The 19,492-nt window shown below is 39.0% G+C and overlaps 1 pseudogene; it reads right to left on the bottom strand.

The window, feature by feature from the left end:
* Positions 1 to 8,458: 8,458 nt before the first annotated feature.
* Smarca2-ps2 (SWI/SNF related, matrix associated, actin dependent regulator of chromatin, subfamily a, member 2, pseudogene 2) overlaps positions 8,459 to 19,492 on the bottom strand; it is a 52,054-nt pseudogene continuing 41,020 nt past the window's right edge.

Genomic DNA, 19,492 nt, shown 5'->3' with positions numbered 1-19,492 from the left:
TCTAGAAGCACCGAGGAAAGCACATTCGTTGTAAACTCTGTTCAGAACAAGGTTTTGTAGTCTCAATCTCACAGCTGCCCTCTTAACTGGAAATTAGATTCTTAATTTTCATATGATTGTTTTTCCTTTGGAAGGAAGGAAGAGGAAGACCATGAGAATGCTTCATCTTGAAAGGGAGACAGTTACTATAGGATTCTCTCAATAATACCGGTCTCTTCATGCTATTTTTTGATCCATTTGGAATTTCCATAATCCATCGGGTCTTACAGAAATTTACAGGGATCTCATAAGAAAGGAGAGGCAGACTCCTGAAGAACCTGAGAATTACTCTGTGCTTTTTTCTATACTTTCTCCTGGGGTACAGATGGACTGACCTTGCCTGGCTTATGGTTCCTCATAAGAAAATAGCCTGTAATGAGCATCAACAGTTGGATAAGGAGTTCCTTCACTAAGGTTCCTTATTATGTTTCAGCTAAATAAGGTGAGATGGGGAGTTTAGAAAAATAAAACAGCTTTTTTTTTCTTTTGAACACATCATCTTCATGGTTTATCTTCCTCCTTGTAGTGGCTGGTTTTGTGTGTCAACTTGACACAGCTGGAGTTATCACAGAGAAAGAAGTCTCCCTTGAGGAAATGCCTCCATGAGATCCAGCTGTAAGGCATTTTCTCAATTAGTGATCAAGGTAGATGGTCCAATTGTGTGTGGTGTCCTAGGTTGGTAGTCCTGGGTCCAATAAGAAAGCAAGCTGAGAAAGCCTGGGGAAGCAAGCCAGTAAGCAGCATTCTTTTATCTTCTACATCCACTCCTGCCTCCAAGTTCCTACCCTGTATAATAAGTTCCTGTCCTAAGCTCCTTTGGTGATGAACAGTAATGCGTAAGTGTAAGCTGAATAAATCCTTTTCTTCCCAACTTTCTTCTTAGTCAGGTTGTTTTGTGTAGGAATAGAAACCCCGACTAAGACACATCTATTCTGTCCAACTTGTTTCCAGTTCCTTATCCTCCTACTTCGCCAATCTCTGTTTTCTTTTTTGCACTTTCCTGTCCTCTGTGATTCCAAAATGTCAGAAACACTGTGGGCTTACATATCTTCTCCATGACAGGTCCTCAACAAGTGAGGTAACTGCTTGAGAGAAGTGATTCTTTACCTATTTCACTTATGGTATTGTTGAGAGTGAGGAACAAGGTCCCTGATTTAATAGTAAGACCCAGGAATGGAAAGTAGCCTCTCAATAAACTATTTGGAGTCTGTGTAATCCTCACCATACTAAATTAAAGTTATAATAAAAACTGGACTAAAATGCCACTGCCCTTTTCGGTGCTAATGTTTTTACTCTTCCTATTGATTACATATATTGCAGATAAAGGAGAGAGAGAGGCAAAATGTATCTCCCACTGATTAGTTGAATCATACACTCAAATATTTGGGAGAAGTAAGTGCTATACTTAAGTGCATGAGAAAAACATAGGCAGAAAACCTGGGACATTTGTATTTTGAAAGAATAGGACAGTACTTTGGCAGTATAGCTCTTTGGTCTGGGTAATTACTTATAACACTGAATATGGATTGCTCAGTAACATCCTTTGTTTCGGACTTTGATGTGAACATCAAATAGAAGACACATTGCCTGTTTCAAGGGTTATGCTTTCCAATCACATGGTAAAAGCAAGTCTGTGCTTAAGAATACATCATTGGGGGGTTGGGGATTTAGCTCAGTGGTAGAGCGCTTGCCTAGCAAGCGCAAGGCCCTGGGTTCGATCCCCAGCTCTGAAAAAAAGAAAAAAAAAAGAATACATCATTTGGGATGTTACTGGAATCTCAGTGTTCCCTGAGTGCTTCAAGATGGTTATCTTGGGGAAATTCCTCTTGTGAACTGTGCACTTTTAATAGGAGGAACAAAAGACCTAAAGATGAGAAAAAGATGACCCAGAGGCTTTGGACCAGGAGAAAGTGGGTTAGCTACTGATTTCCAGATATCTTTAATTTTTTTTTTCGGAGCTGGTGATCGAACCCAGGGCCTTGCACTTGCTAGGCAAGCGCTCTACGACTGAGCTAAATCCCCAACCAATATCTTTAATTTTTATACACAGTCTTATTGTTCACATAGGTCATGAATTGATACCAGAGCACTTGATGGGTTGGCCACCTTCTTTGAAAAGTTGTCAAATTATATACAACAGTGGAACTGAGAGTGTGGGTGAAGGGTGACCTGGACAAGCAGGCCATTTTTTAGTGACTGATTCCTGAGAAGAATAACCAGAAGATCAGAAGATAAAGAAAAGAGGAATGTTGGGCTCAGGAGATTATGCACAGCTGAGGGCTTATGTTAAGAAATTTTATTAAGAATTACAGCATCTTAAGGAGAAATTGCAAGAGGAAAACGAGATAGACTCAGAAAAGTCATTGTACAATAGGACAAAGTCAGCCTGAAGCTAATACAGCAGTGTTGAAAAAGGGTGATACAGGATATCTCATGTACATCAGAAACTTACATGGTAGCCCTGGAATTGTTGTCTCGCTAGTTTCCTCAAAGGTAAAAAGCCAAGTTCTTGGGAACCAAAATTTTAACTCTTTTCAGACCCTGTCCCCAGCTCCAGATTGGGCTTTTCCAAGTCTTTCCCTAAGCAATGACCCAGAACAAGGTTTCCTTTGTCCTTTCATCTCAGAAAGCCTTATATCTGCCTACTTCTCAACAGCAGGAGATTATTAGCACTCGGATGCCAGCTAGAGGTCTCCATTTCATAGTAATTATTTTTTCCCTGTGAAAGGCTATTTTAAACATCGGAGGGGATTTTTAAACCTAGTGGAAATCTGAAAAAATGGAAATCTTTTTCATGTTTACTTTAATATTAAAAATTCACATACAAATTTGCATATGTGTTTCTGTATATGATACATGCATTAAAACATAAAAGGTTTCTGGTTGAAATATGGCTGATATCTGGCAGGAAACCAGTATTCTTTTCCCCTTGAAGAATTTAAGGTGGCAGTCATACTGCTTCTATTAGGCTACCATAAGACTATGAAGTTCCAGTCAGTTAATAAATAAGACCCTTCTCCAGTCCTATGAAGCTTATCACTAATGGAAGCAAAGGGCTGGATGAAGTTTATTCTTTTTCTTTAAATTCTGTAAACATTTTTCAGATCTTATTTTCAGATTTCCAATGTTTACGAATCATTAAATTTTCTTTTTTGCTTAGTTTTTTTTCAGTTTTGGGATGGCTAACTTTTGTGAAAGAATCCCATCTTTTCTGGACTGAGGACATTACTGAGGGAGTTATTAGATGGAGACAGGGGGCTGTAGAGTTCTGTCCTTGTCCATTAAGAAGCTGAGGTCTTCTAGTTTGTGGCATGTCTCCAAGACTCTACCTCAGAACAAGGAGATCTGCTCTCTGGTTATCCAGTTTCAGTCCAATGTGCAGCAATTTGATTCTTCATTCAAGTCAGTTTTTCAGGACAGTGAAATACAACTCTTGGACTATAGTGAAACAAGTGTCCCTGGAGGATCAGATTCTTTGGGTTATAAATCAGCATTTTCCTTCCATAAACTCTAGCTATCAAATATTACAAGGTTAGGAGACCCCTCCTTATGTGGTAGGACACCATAAAGCCTTTGGCATGCTAACTGAAAAGCATTTGTTTCTGGCAATCTTGGCTGGAGCATATAGAACTCTTTCAAGATTATGTTATTATACAAGGAAATATGTGCAAACCCAGTATATAAAGCTAGTATTAAAAGGAATTTGGGCCCTTTCTCTTTCCTGTTACTCTAATAAGACACATTTCTTAATTCCTTTGAGTATTTTAGGAAAGGAAACAACTCCAAATCTATTCATTAGAAAATAGTGGATTTCCTGTGACTACTAGAACTTGCTTGAGATCTTAGTGCATGGTTGCTTATTATACCTAAAATGTTCTAAGCATTTCTGAATAGCTTATGTTGCTTTATATATATATACTTTGAATTATTCTTTGAGAGAATTACAGAATGAGTTGAGTTAATGATGTAATTATAATACACACAATCCCATGATAATATCAGAGAAATTCATTTCTCAGTTAGGACATGAAAAAGTCTTGGGTTGTGGCAGCATTTGCATATCCACCAAAGTCCTCTAAGTTAGTACAATTGAACTATATTCTTAGATTTGGTTAAAGTGGTAAATATATTCCATTTGTGTTTTACATATTCATTCTGATAACGAAAATAGTACAAAGTTTCTAACAGGTAAATAACATTCTCTTCACAGAGATGATTCATTAAGAATTTGGAGTGAAGTGGGATGGTGCATGACTTTTTGATGCTATCCAGAATGATGTGTAATTTAATGGAAATCATTTTTATGAAATTTTCTGCATGATATTTTTATATGAATCATGTGGCAAATTAGTTATATCTCTTTGGTTCTTGGTGGGTTGTATGAGCACCCCTGCATAAAAGCTCTCTGGATTTGTAAATGAAAAACACACATACACCAGCTTAATTTTGGTATGCCTTGGCTAGCTCAACGACTGGACACTTCTAATCCTCCCTTTGACTAGCATATACTTCCCTCCAGTACTACTGGCTTAACATCTTCTAATTCTGTTTTTTCTTTCCTGTCTGTTACCTTCTGGGCAACTCCTTCCAAGAGTTGCTTTTCTCTTCCACCTAAATTTTGGATGATATTTTTTCTGTACCTCCTAAATATGATCTCTCTGCCTCGTTCTCTGTCTCCTATCTGTTCTAAGCCTGGGAATCCTAAAATTTCTGCCTCTGCCTGCTCTGACCAGACATTGCCTGCCAGCATATTTATTTAATGATTGGAACCAATTGGAAGCAGAGTCTCTCAGTGTTTTAAGTGCAAACACTTGTGTAAGAAGTTTTGAAGACCAAAATTAACATTATAACATAAGCACACCCATTTCTCCCCCCTTTTTTTAATTAAAAAGACTTTTTTCCCTCAGACATAAATTGATCACAACCATAACAATTATGTAAATTACAAAGGATGGTGTACAATTAACATCTAGTCCATCATATTTTTCAATTAGATAAAGTACTCTATCATCTATCATAGCTTAAAGAGTGTACAAATATATACCTGAATTATGTTCTAATTTTAGCTTGCATTATCACCTGAAAACCATCCCTTCAAATCAATATCTCTTTCAATCATAAACAGCTTTAGTTTGATTTTGAAACTATAACTGATCTTCAACCCTGTCAAGCATTTGAGAATGAATTATTACCTCAATGTATAGGAAACACAAAAACAGAGTTTCAAAAACTTAAAAAGTTATAGAGACAGCTGATTACCTGGACAGTCCTAATTTCTTATAATGGAGCGTTTCTTCAGCCTTTTGGCTCAGAACCATATGATAGACCTTGAAATGAAACAGGAATTATTAAAGACTAGTTTGCTCTGTCTTAGCAGAACTGAATTGTCAACACCCTGTATTGTGTGTCCTTTCCTGGACCATCTTTTGTCTGTAGATGAATAGGTCATTTTTGTCTAATGGCTACCTTGACATAACTGGAGCAACTGTATATGGATGCTTTGATGCTCAAATTTTTCTTGGGAGGAGAATGGGGAAGCTGTCAGGAGCAGACATGTCTCATTTTCAAATGATCCTTAAAAATGAAATAACATTAAATGTCACATTCTGTGGACATCTAATGCTTTTGAAGACTATCTGTGTAAAGTATCTCTGAACTGTTAAACCTTAAGTACTCAGCCATTTCTATCTGAGTACATTGAAAACACTTTATTATAATTAAATCAGAATCTAGTATAACCATGAGTTTACTATCTGGTCCTTAACTTGTGCTACTTAATCATCTTAAATAGTTTATAATAGCAGCTATTAGAAGGAGTGGGTCAAAACCTTTAATTCCTAAAAGAGTTTCATAGACACATCTGCCTGTCTAAGAGTACCAATATAAATTTCAAATTTTGTATTAATGTATAGATTTATAGCAATTAAAACCATAATTCTATATCAATATATAATTTCTATACCAATATAAGAAATTATACCTTTGAATTTGCATGAATTATAAAGATTTCTATTAATGTAACATTATGACTACACAGCGCTTTGTTCAAGAATAAAATTATGAACCCATCCCATCTATTTCCTTCCTGTTCAAAATTACAACTATCACCAAATTAACTTTTAAAATGACAACCTATCTATAACTTTTTAAATATCCATAATCAAACACTCAATTCCAAGGGATCAGGATGATGACTCTCTACAACTGGTTCCTGTTGAATATGAGTGAAGAGAATTCTTTAAAGGGGAGGGGAGGGCTAGGAAAATTAGAAAATTTGGTTAGACTTAAGAAAGCTATCTTTAGCATTTGTCATCTAGTCTCTGTAGGCTTAGAAGGCTCTGGGCTTGACTGAGGTTCTAACTGGATCCATCTGAAAGGTTGGATGAAGCAAGGTCATCTGGAATTAACAGCTATTCCTGAAGCTGTTTCAGAAGCAGTTCTCTGGAGGTAGAAGGGTAGAACTACAGGTCATTTTAGTATCCCAGCAGATATATCTTATAAGAATTGTACATTCTACAATATATAAATTTCATAACCTCAATTTTAGTAGTATTAAGGTATTTGCATGGATTGTGCAAGCTGCAAGATCAGTTAAACAGGAAATTTTTTTCCATGTTTGAGTGGGTAATTTGATCGATTTCAATTTGACCATTCACAAATTATCCCTGAAAATGATAAATGCATTTTCTCAATTGTGATAAATTTTTATTCATGCCATATGAAGGAGGGCGCAAAGAATCTTAAGGATTCCATAACCAAAAAGATTTATTGTCTAATTTTAGCTAAAGTTTGGCTAGAGACATTTTTGTGTATAAGCCAGTTATTGGGCTGTTCCCATGTCGAGGAATCAGCAGATCAAGTTACCTGTCCTGTTTGATTTTCTTGAATTTTCTTTTCTGTAGCCCAGATATTCAGGGGGTCTTCCCTTGTCATATCTGGTCCATATCACTCTAGAAGGGGTCCAAAGCCTTTTCTCCTTTCCTGTCAACACAAATACAGAGACTCTCTCCTAAAATAGCATGAAATTTAATATAACTACCAAACTCATAACCACATACATTTTGATAATTAAAGCAACTCAAATCAATTAAAACAATATAAACAAATATAATCTGTTGAGACACTACTCCCTCACTATCTCCTGTTTTGTTCTTATACGATTTATTTTTAATGATCATATCAATGCCTAAGTTTCTACTGAGTTAGGTTAGGCTACCTATCCCCTGCTTATTGACCTAATTTTCAAAGATCAAAAGCCTCAATTTTTTATACATCTATGTATACTTAAATCATACATTCTATTGAGATTAACATCTCTGTAGGTACTTGTGCCCCTTTCTTTTTACCCACTTATCAAGGACTAACTTTCTATTGCCTGAGATATGTTAAGCTGTCTGTCTATTGTTTATTATTCAAATGTTTAAAATTATTTAGTAATATATGTATTTAATTTTATTTATTTTTTATTTTTTGGAAATTACTGGAATTTTATTTGCCTCAGGCTCTTATGACTTGCAACCAAAGACATTGTGCAAAGAAAGCAAAGATTAAGTACACTTTAGGGAGAAGGAAACCATACACATTGGTAACACAGGCGATCGGGTGGACAAAAGAAGCTATCTGGGACACTCTAGACACTGTAATATTCAATAGCGTTGTCAATAAAACGAGAACCAAAAAAAAAGTTTCAGCAATGTTTACAGTAGACATAAATCTTATACATGTCAAAAAGCTTTTTTTTTGTTGTTCTTCAGATCATAGAGCATAAAATGGAAAAATGCATATGTAGGTGATATCTAACTACTGTACAATTGTCACTAGTAAAGTCGCTTATATGTACCACAGTGTAAAAAACAAACAAACAAAAACAAAACAAAAAAAACCCCAACAATACTGAAACAAATGAAAATCTTGAAAATCGCCTGATGAAAAATAAAATAACCAGTGGCTTTGAACAGTTCTCCCTGGCCATCGGTGCTGCAGAAGATGAAAATCTTCCTATCAGAACAGATGGCAGAACCGAGCCTACCAAACTGCTACCAGACTCGACCCATCTGTAGAAATATACTATCCACCCACATCTTTCCCATCAAAAGCTTTTTGTTTTTAATCTTTGAATCTTTGAGGCCCATTTGGTCACAATATGTTACAAATATCCGTGTGTGTGTGTGTGTGTGTGTGTGTGTGTGTGTGTGTACGCGCGCGTTTCTTTCTTTTTTTTTTTTTTATACCATGATATCATATGTTTGTCTGGCACTACCCTAAAGCTAGTTCTAGATGACAGTGAGAATGGAGAAATAACCCAGTGTGCCCAAATGGCAAGTGAACTCACTGGGGAGGAAGGAGAGGGAGAAGAAAGCCTTCAGTTCGGCTGCCCGCCGCCGCCGCCCCTGCCATGGGTAGCTCATGTCCAGGCTGTTCACTCGTCATCAGTTCCACTTGCTTCTGACTGTTCTTTCTCATCCTGCTCCTCATCGCTGTCAAAATCGCTCACAACGGGTTTGGCTTTGCCTCGGTCGGCCTTTCTCTTCCTTTTTATTCAGTTTGATTTTCACCTTCACAGATTTTGCCTCTGACTCTGACTCCTCTTCATCATCTTCCTCCTCCTCTTCATTGTTTTCTTCCTCACTCTCTTCTTCTTTGGCAATTTTCTGCCGAGCACTCTTAAACACTGACTGTAGGACAATGGAGTCTTCGTAGATCTGGGATCCTCCCAAGTTGAATGTCTGTTCATTGTGACAGACACACATGACATCTTTGTCCAGGTCTCCCAGTCTTCGGTACTTATGATTACGGATTCTTTCCTTTATCTTTTTGAAGTCCACTGGCTTCCTAATTAATTCATAGTATTCTGGTAACTCTTTTCTGGAAAGTAACTGAATGAAGACTTCACTGAGCTGTCACGCTGAACTCTGAGCTGCTGAGGACTGGGCAGGCTTCGGCTCCTGCCACCTTTGTAAGACATGCATGTACCATGTATTTAATTTTAAATAAATGTTCTTTTACTTGCTGTATAAACCTATTTCTAGGCTCTAGATTTGTCATACCAAGCAAAGGAATCTCAGAAATCCCATATAGATTATGTTCAAAGATCCCCCGTAATTGCCCTTGCAAGACCTTTTTAAATCTCTTAAAAGTATTTTTGACCCGCGGATCCCGGCCCGCAGCAGCTCTCTGCTCCCAGACTTGGTGAGAGAGAGACCCAACCACCTGGTCAGGTGGGCACTCTGAGGCTGCAGAGCGGAAGAGACCACCAACACTGCTCACCCCTGCCCACATCCCTGGCCCAAGAGGAAACTGTATAAGGCCTCTGGGCTCCCGTGGGGGAGGGCCCAGGAGCGGCAGGACCCCGCCGGAACCTGAGGGAAACAGACCTGATAAACAGTTCTCTGCACCCAAATCCCGTGGGAGGGAGAGCTAAACCTTCAGAGAGGCAGACAAGCCTGGGAAACCAGAAGTGACTGCTCCCTGCACACACATCTCGGACGCCAGAGGAAAAAGCCAAAGACCATCTGGAACCCTGGTGCACTGAAGCTCCCGGAAGGGGCGGCACAGGTCTTCCTGGTTGCTGCCGCTGCAGAGAGCCCGTGGGGAGCACCCCACGAGCGAACCTGAGCCTCGGGACCACAGGTAAGACCAAATTTTCTGCTGCAAGAAAGCTGCCTGGTGAGCTTGGGACACAGGAAAGCAGAATTTCTCTAGGACCGGGCACGTTCTGTGTTTACCGGAAGTCCCACACCCGCGGATCCCGGCCCGCAGCAGCTCTCTGCTCCCAGACCCGGTGAGAGAGAGACCCAACCGCCTGGTCAGGTGGGCACTCCTGAGGCTGCAGAGCGGAAGAGACCACCAACTCTGCTCAACCCTGCCCACATCCCTGGCCCAAGAGGAAACTGTATAAGGCCTCTGGGCTCCCGTGGGGAAGGGCCCAGGAGCAGCAGGACCCCTGTGCCTGAGACACCGCCGGAACCTGAAAGAAACAGACCGGATAAACAGTTCTCTGCACCCAAATCCCGTGGGAGGGAGAGCTAAACCTTCAGAGAGGCAGACAAGCCTGGGAAACCAGAAGTGACTGCTCCCTGCACACACATCTCAGACGCCAGAGGAAAAAGCCAAAGACCATCTGGAACCCTGGTGCACTGAAGTTCCCGGAAGGGGCGGCACAGGTCTTCCTGGTTGCTGCCGCTGCAGAGAGCCCGTGGGCAGCACCCCACGAGCGAACCTGAGCCTCGGGACCACAGGTAAGACCAAATTTTCTGCTGCAAGAAAGCTGCCTGGTGAACTCAAGACACAGGCCCACAGGAACAGCTGAAGACCTGTAGAGAGGAAAAACTACACGCCAGAAAGCAGAACACTCTGTCCCCATAACTGACTGAAAGAGAGGAAAACAGGTCTACAGCACTCCTGTCACACAGGCTTATAGGACAGTCTAGCCACTGTCAGAAATAGCAGAACAAAGTAACACTAGAGATAATCTGATGGCGAGAGGCAAGCGCAGGAACCCAAGCAACAGAAACCAAGACTACATGCCATCATCGGAGCCCAATTCTCCCACCAAAACAAACATGGAATATCCAAACACACCAGAAAAGCAAGATCTAGTTACAAAATCATATTTGATCATGATGCTGGAGGACTTCAAGAAAGACATGAACACACTTAGGGAAGCACAGGAAAACATTAATAAACAAGTAAAAGCCTACAGAGAGGAATCGCAAAAATCCCTGAAAGAATTCCAGGAAAACACAATCAAACAGTTGAAGGAATTAAAAATGGAAATAGAAGCAATCAAGAAAGAACACATGGAAACAACCCTGGATATAGAAAACCAAAAGAAGAGAAAAGGAGCTGTAGATACAAGCCTCACCAACAGAATTCAAGAGATGGAAGAGAGAATCTCAGGAGCAGAAGATTCCATAGAAATCATTGACTCAACTGTCAAAGATAATGTAAAGCGGAAAAAGCTACTGGTCCAAAACATACAGGAAATCCAGGACTCAATGAGAAGATCAAACCTAAGGATAATAGGTATAGAAGAGAGTGAGGACTCCCAGCTCAAAGGACCAGTAAATATCTTCAACAAAATCATAGAAGAAAACTTCCCTAACCTAAAAAAAGAGATACCCATAGACAAACAAGAAGCCTACAGAACTCCAAATAGATTGGACCAGAAAAGAAACACCTCCCGTCACATAATTGTCCAAAACACCAAACGCACAAAATAAAGAAAGAATATTAAAAGCAGTAAGGGAAAAAGGTCAAGTAACATATAAAGGCAGACCTATCAGAATCACACCAGACTTCTCGCCAGAAACTATGAAGGCCAGAAGATCCTGGACTGATGTCATACAGACCCTAAGAGAACACAAATGCCAGCCCAGGTTACTGTATCCAGCAAAACTCTCAATTAACATTGATGGAGAAACCAAGATATTCCATGACAAAACCAAATTTATACAATATCTTTCTACAAATCCAGCACTACAAAGGATAATAAATGGTAAAGGCCAACATAAGGAGGCAAGCTATACCCTAGAAGAAGCAAGAAACTAATCGTCTTGGCAACAAAACAAAGAGAATGAAAGCACACAAACATAACCTCACATCCAAATATGAATATAAAGGGAAGCAATAATCACTATTCCTTAATATCTCTCAATATCAATGGCCTCAACTCCCCAATGAAAAGACATAGATTAACAAACTGGATACGCAATGAGGACCCTGCATTCTGCTGCCTACAGGAAACACACCTCAGAGACAAAGACAGACACTACCTCAGAGTGAAAGGCTGGAAAACAACTTTCCAAGCAAATGGTCAGAAGAAGCAAGCTGGAGTAGCCATTCTAATATCAAATAAAATCAATTTCCAACTAAAAGTCATCAAAAAAGATAAGGAAGGACACTTCATATTCATCAAAGGAAAAATCCACCAAGATGAACTCTCAATCCTAAATATCTATGCCCCAAATACAAGGGCACCTACATACGTAAAAGAAACCTTACTAAAGCTCAAAACACACATTGCACCTCACACAATAATAGTGGGAGACTTCAACACCCCACTCTCATCAATGGACAGATCATGGAAACAGAAATTAAACAGTGATGTCGACAGACTAAGAGAAGTCATGAGCCAAATGGACTTAACGGATATTTATAGAACATTCTTTCCTAAAGCAAAAGGATATACCTTCTTCTCAGCTCCTCATGGTACTTTCTCCAAAATTGACCATATAATTGGTCAAAAAACGGGCCTCAACAGGTACAGAAAGATAGAGATAATCCCATGCATGCTATCGGACCACCACGGCCTAAAACTGGTCTTCAATAACAATAAGGGAAGAATGCCCACATATACGTGGAAATTGAACAATGCTCTACTCAATGATAACCTGGTCAAGGAAGAAATAAAGAAAGAAATTAAAAACTTTTTAGAATTTAATGAAAATGAAGATACAACATACCCAAACTTATGGGACACAATGAAAGCTGTGCTAAGAGGAAAACTCATAGCGCTGAGTGCCTGCAGAAAGAAACAGGAAAGAGCATATGTCAGCAGCTTGACAGCACACCTAAAAGCTCTAGAACAAAAAGAAGCAAATACACCCAGGAGGAGTAGAAGGCAGGAAATAATCAAACTCAGAGCTGAAATCAACCAAGTAGAAACAAAAAGGACCATAGAAAGAATCAACAGAACCAAAAGTTGGTTCTTTGAGAAAATCAACAAGATAGATAAACCCTTAGCCAGACTAACGAGAGGACACAGAGAGTGCGTCCAAATTAACAAAATTAGAAATGAAAAGGGAGACATAACTACAGATTCAGAGGAAATTCAAAAAATCATCAGATCTTACTATAAAATCCTATATTCAACAAAATTTGAAAATCTTCAGGAAATGGACAATTTCCTAGACAGATACCAGGTATTGAAGTTAAATCAGGAACAGATAAACCAGTTAAACAACCCCATAACTCCTAAGGAAATAGAAGCAGTCATTAAAGGTCTTCCAACCAAAAAGAGCCCAGGTCCAGACGGGTTTGGTGCAGAATTCTATCAAACCTTCATAGAAGACCTCATACCAATATTATCCAAACTATTCCACAAAATTGAAACAGATGGAGCACTACCGAATTCCTTCTACGAAGCCACAATTACTCTTATACCTAAACCACACAAAGACACAACAAAGAAAGAGAACTTCAGACCAATTTCCCTTATGAATATCGACGCAAAAATACTCAATAAAATTCTGGCAAACCGAATTCAAGAGCACATCAAAACAATCATCCACCATGATCAAGTAGGCTTCATCCCAGGCATGCAGGGATGGTTTAATATACGGAAAACCATCAACGTGATCCATCATATAAACAAACTGAAAGAACAAAACCACATGATCATTTCATTAGATGCTGAGAAAGCATTTGACAAAATTCAACACCCCTTCATGATAAAAGTCCTGGAAAGAATAGGAATTCAAGGCCCATACCTAAACATAGTAAAAGCCATATACAGCAAACCAGTTGCTAACATTAAACTAAATGGAGAGAAACTTGAAGCAATCCCACTAAAATCAGGGACTAGACAAGGCTGCCCACTCTCTCCCTACTTATTCAATATAGTTCTTGAAGTTCTAGCCAGAGCAATCAGACAACAAAAGGAGATCAAGGGGATACAGATCGGAAAAGAAGAAGTCAAAATATCACTATTTGCAGATGACATGATAGTATATTTAAGTGATCCCAAAAGTTCCACCAGAGAACTACTAAAGCTGATAAACAACTTCAGCAAAGTGGCTGGGTATAAAATTAACTCAAATAAATCAGTTGCCTTCCTCTATACAAAAGAGAAACAAGCCGAGAAAGAAATTAGGGAAACGACACCCTTCATAATAGACCCAAATAATATAAAGTACCTCGGTGTGACTTTAACCAAGCAAGTAAAAGATCTGTACAATAAGAACTTCAAGACACTGAGGAAAGAAATTGAAGAAGACCTCAGAAGATGGAAAGATCTCCCATGCTCATGGATTGGCAGGATTAATATAGTAAAAATGGCCATTTTACCAAAAGCAATCTACAGATTCAATGCAATCCCCATCAAAATACCAATCCAATTCTTCAAAGAGTTAGACAGAACAATTTGCAAATTCATCTGGAATAACAAAAAACCCAGGATAGCTAAAGCTATCCTCAACAATAAAAGGACTTCAGGGGGAATCACTATCCCTGAACTCAAGCAGTATTACAGAGCAATCGTGATAAAAACTGCATGGTATTGGTACAGAGACAGACAGATAGACCAATGGAATAGAATTGAAGACCCAGAAATGAACCCACACACCTATGGTCACTTGATTTTTGACAAAGGAGCCAAAACCATCCAATGGAAAAAAGATAGCATTTTCAGCAAATGGTGCTGGTTCAACTGGAGGGCAACATGTAGAAGAATGCAGATCGATCCATGCTTATCACCCTGTACAAAGCTTAAGTCCAAGTGGATCAAGGACCTCCACATCAAACCAGACACACTCAAACTAATAGAAGAAAAACTAGGGAAGCATCTGGAACACATGGGCACTGGAAAAAATTTCCTGAACAAAACACCAATGGCTTATGCTCTAAGATCAAGAATCGACAAATGGGATCTCATAAAACTACAAAGCTTCTGTAAGGCAAAGGACACGGTGGTTAGGACAAAACGGCAACCAACAGATTGGGAAAAGATCTTTACCAATCCTACAACAGATAGAGGCCTTATATCCAAAATATACAAAGAACTCAAGAAGTTAGACCGCAGGGAAACAAATAACCCTATTAAAAAATGGGGTTCAGAGCTAAACAAAGAATTCACAGCTGAGGAATGCCGAATGGCTGAGAAACACCTAAAGAAATGTTCCACATCTTTAGTCATAAGGGAAATGCAAATCAAAACAACCCTGAGATTTCACCTCACACCAGTGAGAATGGCTAAGATCAAAAACTCAGGTGACAGCAGATGCTGGCGAGGATGTGGAGAAAGAGGAACACTCCTCCATTGTTGGTGGGATTGCAGACTGGTAAAACCATTCTGGAAATCAGTCTGGAGGTTCCTCAGAAAATTGGACATTGAACTGCCTGAGGATCCAGCTATACCTCTCTTGGGCATATACCCAAAAGATGCCTCAACATATAAAAGAGACACGTGCTCCACTATGTTCATCGCAGCCTTATTTATAATAGCCAGAAAATGGAAAGAACCGAGATGCCCTTCAACAGAGGAATGGATACAGAAAATGTGGTACATCTACACAATGGAATATTACTCAGCTATCAAAAACAACGAGTTTATGAAATTCGTAGGCAAATGGTTGGAACTGGAAAATATCATCCTGAGTGAGCTAACCCAATCACAGAAAGACATACATGGTATGCACTCATTGATAAGTGGCTATTAGCCCAAATGCTTGAATTACCCTAGATCCCTAGAACAAACGAAACTCAAGACGGATGATCAAAATGTGAATGCTTCACTACTTCTTTAAATGAGGAAAAAGAATACCCTTGGCAGGGAAGGGAGAGGCAAAGATTAAAACAGAGACTGAAGGAACACCCATTCAGAGCCTGCCCCACAGGTGGCCCATACATATACAGCCACCCAATTGGACAAGATGGATGAAGCAAAGAAGTGCAGACCGACAGGAGCCGGATGTAGATCGCTCCTGAGAGACACAGCCAGAATACAGCAAATACAGAGGCGAATGCCAGCAGCAAACCACTGAACTGAGAATAGGTCCCCCGTTGAAGGAATCAGAGAAAGAACTGGAAGAGCTTGAAGGGGCTCGAGACCCCAAAAGTACAACAATGCCAAGCAACCAGAGCTTCCAGGGACTAAGCAACTACCTAAAGACTATATATGGACTGACCCTGGACTCTGACCCCATAGGTAGCAATGAATATCCTAGTAAGAGCACCAGTGGAAGGGGAAGCCCTGGGTCCTGCTAAGACTGAACCCCCAGTGAACTAGACTATGGGGGGAGGGCGGCAATGGGGGGAGGGTTGGGAGGGGAACACCCATAAGGAAGGGGAGGGGGGAGGGGGATGTTTGCCCGGAAACCGGGAAAGGGAATAACACTTGAAATGTATATAAGAAATACTCAAGTTAATAAAAAAAAAGTATTTTTTATTTAATCTTCTTAAATTCTCCCTTCTGTGGAGATTAATATCTCTGTAAACAATACAATTCCAGGATATTGTCTGATAGGGAATCCACAGGTTTCTTATGAGAACTGGTGAAGTTTTAGCAGCATTAAGAACAGAGAGCAACAAATTAATGCATACATACTTGTGCTCAGCTTGCTCTCTCCATTTTACAAAGTTTAGGGTTCCTTGCTCAGGGAATGGTGCTACCCATAGTGTGTCAATCTTCATATTTAAATGTACATAACCAAGATAACCTCAAAAATATGCTCGAAGCGCTTTCTCTCAAAAGATTATAAATTTTGTCATGTTAAATAGTACCAACAGTTACAACTTCATCTCCTGTCAAGACGACATGAAAACATATCATATTTTAGCGCTTTGGTCCAAAGTCTCATGGGCATCTCATAAGTGGAAATATAGTCCACAGTTATTAATAATTTTACCACTTTAAAAGAAAGTCTCTTAATTACCAGTTCCTATATGTTAAATAACTAGTTATATCTAAGATAGAATGACACAGACTTAGCAATCCTGTTCCCAAAAGTAAGAAATAGAGTATGCAAAGGAATGATCAGATAAAAGCAAAGCAAAAGGCAACAGATCAAACACCAAATCCTGAGGTACCACACATGTTATTTGGGATTCATAATGAAATTGGCTGTGCTCTAATGGACTTGAGTAGCCACACTCAAAACTCTATCAGCTTAGAAGATGCATGGTCCCAGCTTGATAGCACACCTACAAGCTCTAGAACTAAAAGAAACAAATAACCTAAGAGGAGTAGAAGGCAGGAAATAATCAAACTGAGGGCTGAAATCAACCAAGTAGAAACAAAAAGGACTGTACAAAGATTCAACAAAACCAGGAGATGGTTCTTTGAGAAAATCCACAAGATAGATAAACCCTTCACCAGATTAACCAGAGTGCACAGAGAGTATATCCAAATTAACAAAATCAGAAATGAAAAGGGAGAGATAACAAAAGAATCTGAGGAAATTCAAAAAAATCATCAGATCCTACAATAGCCTATATTCAACCAAACTAGAAAATCTGGATGAAATGGACAATTTTCTAGACAGATACAAGTACTCAAGTTAAATCAGGAACAGATAAACTCTCTAAACAACCCCATAACTCCTAACAAAATAGAAGCAGTTATTAAAAATCTCCCAACCAAAAAGAGCCCAGGACCAGATAGGTTTAGTGAAAAATTCTATCAGACCTTCATAGAAGACCTCATACCAATACTGTCCAAAATATTCCACAAAACAGACAAACACTACCAAATTCCTTCCATGAAGCCATAATTACTCTTATACCCAAATGACACAAAGACCCAACAAAGATAGAGAACTTCAGACCAATTTCCCTTAGGAATATTGACCCAAAAATACTCAATAAAATTCTTGCAAACTGAATCCAAGAACACATCAAAATGATCATCCATCATGATCAAGTAGACTTCATCTCAAGGATGCAAGTATGGTTCAATATATGGAAATCCATCAACATGTAATGCACTATAGAAACAAACTCAAAGATAAAAACCACATGATCATTTCATTAGATGCTGAGAAAGGATTTAATGAAATTCAACACCCCTTCATGATAAAAGTCCTGGAAAGATCTGGAATTCAAGGCCCATACCTAAACATAGTAAAAGCAATATGCAGCAAATGAGTAGCTAACATCAAACCAAATGGAGAGGAACTTGAAGAAATCCCACTTAAATCAGGGACTAGACAAGGCTGCCCACTCTCTCCTTACTTAATATAGAACTCAAAATTCTAGCCAGAGCAATCAGACAGTGAAAGGAAGTCAAAGGGATATAAATTTGAAGGGAAGATATCAAAATTTCACTATGGGCAGATGATATGATAGTATATTTAAGTGTCCTCAAAAGTTCCGCCAGAGAACTACTAATTCTGATAAACAACTTCAGCAAAGTGTCTGGGTAGAAAATTAAGTCAAAGGAATCAGTATCCTTCCTTTACTCAAAGGATAAACAGGCTGAGAAAGAAATTAGAGAAATGACACCCTTCAAAATAGTCCCCAAATACATAAAATATCTTGGTTTGACATTAACCAAGCAAGTGAAAGATCTCTATGACAAGAATTTCAAGTCTCTAAAGAATGAAATTGAAGATCTGAGAAGATGGAAAGATCTTCCATGCTCATGGATTGACAAAATTAATATAGTAAAAATGGCCATTTTGCCAAGTGCAATCTACAGACTCAATGCAATGCTCATCAAAATTCTTACTCAATTCTTCATGGAGATAGAAAGAGCAATTTGCAAATTCATTTGGAATAACAAAAAACACAGGATAGTGAAAATTATAGTTAATAATAGAAGAACTGGGGGGAATCACCATCCTTGACTTTAAGCAGTATTACAGAGCAATAGTCATAAAAACTGTATGGAATTGGTACAGAGACAGGCAGATAGATCAGGGGAGCAGAATTGAAGACCCAGAAATGACCCGACACATCTATGGTCATTTGATCTTTGGCAAAGGAGCTAAAACCATCCAATGGAAGAAAGAGCATTTTCAACAAATGATGCTGGTTCAATTGGAGGTCAGCATGTAGAAGAATGCAAATTGATCCATTCTTACCACCATGTACAAAATTTAAGTCCAAGTGGATCAAGGACCTCCACATCAAACCAGACACATTCAAAATAATAGAAGAAAAAGTGGGCAAGAGTCCCAAACACATGGGCACTGGGGAAAATTTCCTGAACAGAACACCAATGGCTTATGCTGTAAGATCAAGAATCGACAAATGGGTCTTCATAAAACTTCAAAGCTTCTGTAAGGCACAGGACACTGTCATTAGGACAAAACAGCAGTCAACAGATTGGGAAAATATCTTTAGTAATCCTACATCAGATAGAGGGCTAATATCCAAAATATACAAAGAATTCAAGATGTTAGACTGCAGAGAGTCAAATAACCTTATTATAAAAAGTGATAAAAACTGCATGGTATTGGTACAGAGACAGACAGATAGACCAATGGAATAGAATTGAAGACCCAGAAATGAACCCACACACCTATGGTCACTTGATTTTTGACAAAGGAGCCAAAACCATCCAATGGAAAAAAGATAGCATTTTCAGCAAATGGTGCTGGTTCAACTGGAGGGCAACATGTAGAAGAATGCAGATCGATCCATGCTTATCACCCTGTACAAAGCTTAAGTCGAAGTGGATCAAGGACCTCCACATCAAACCAGACACACTCAAACTAATAGAAGAAAAACTAGG

Source organism: Rattus norvegicus, chromosome 5 (genome assembly GCF_021556685.1).
Source record: "Rattus norvegicus strain SHRSP/BbbUtx chromosome 5, alternate assembly SHRSP_T2T, whole genome shotgun sequence".
Taxonomy (NCBI): Eukaryota; Metazoa; Chordata; class Mammalia; order Rodentia; family Muridae; genus Rattus; species Rattus norvegicus.
This window is presented reverse-complemented; position numbering and strand designations above follow the sequence as displayed.